This window comes from Anneissia japonica, unplaced genomic scaffold (genome assembly GCF_011630105.1).
Source record: "Anneissia japonica isolate Jap-2015-1 unplaced genomic scaffold, ASM1163010v1 scaffold7731_len1735946_cov199, whole genome shotgun sequence".
In the NCBI taxonomy this organism is placed as follows: Eukaryota; Metazoa; Echinodermata; class Crinoidea; order Comatulida; family Comatulidae; genus Anneissia; species Anneissia japonica.
The window spans coordinates 35,314-36,316 of NW_022758997.1; the positions used below are offsets into that span (position 1 = coordinate 35,314).

The 1,003-nt window shown below is 30.1% G+C and overlaps 1 long non-coding RNA gene across 1 annotated transcript in view; it reads right to left on the reverse strand.

Annotated features, from left to right (window-relative positions):
* Positions 1-669, reverse strand: part of LOC117125488 — a 4,527-nt gene extending 3,858 nt beyond the window's left edge. The window contains exon 1 of the long non-coding RNA XR_004448135.1: positions 619-669. This is a non-coding gene — a long non-coding RNA (uncharacterized LOC117125488). The remainder of the gene's footprint in view (positions 1-618) is intronic.
* Between the last annotated feature and the right edge of the window lie 334 nt (positions 670-1,003).

Genomic DNA, 1,003 nt, shown 5'->3' on the forward strand with positions numbered 1-1,003 from the left:
GTGTAAACCACCGTTCAATAAAAAAAAAACACAAAAAAAAAAAAACCGATAGTAAATTTATACAGTATACAGTACGTACGAAAGGCCATTAATGCCACTAAAGTGTAGGTTCGGTAATCCGTAATTACGAATTACTCATCCGTTATTACGAATTAGTAATTTGTAATTACGGATTAATAATTCGTTATTACTGATTATTAATCCGTAATAAAAGATCCGTAATTACGAATTAATTAATCCGTAATAACGAATTCGTAATTACGGATTACTAATTGATGTATTATTATTGATGTATAATAATAATTCGTTATTACGGATTACTTACCGGTAATAACGAATTAATTAATCGTAATAACAGATTAGCAGTTTGTTATTACGGATTACTAATTTAACAGCTTAAAAAAAAACAATGCAATTTTGTGACTGGAAGTATACTTTCTTTAAAAACCAATAAAATTAAATTACTTTTTACACAATATAATATGTACAATATTCTTTGCCAAATAAAAACAGACCCTCCCCAGCTAACAATACTACGTTATAAGAACGTTATGATAACTTTACAGTTCAGTTGGTGATAAAAATGTTATTTTATAGAACCATTATGTACATACTTACAACCTAATTTCACAACCTCATTTCACAACCTCACAACGTTTAAATGTTCTTACAACGTTGTGTGAAGTTTATTTTGTGACATACCTAACCACAACGAACGTTATAAGAATGTTTTGTGTTTGCTGGGTCCCTCATCAATAAACAAAAAAACAACATTCTATTGTTCTGATTAAAAAAAAAAAAAAAAACCACCCGCCCTAATCACTTTTTTCAGAAAAAAGACTGTTAATTTTTTCTATGTGTTCTAATGCAAAATAAATGGAAATCATGTCATTGATAGAAAGATTTTATCTAAACAGTTTTTAATTCCCAAAAAATTGACAGCTTAGGGGGTGGGGGGTTCTAGTGGGTGGCTAGAGGTTCATCTTTCCCCACCCCCGGCCGC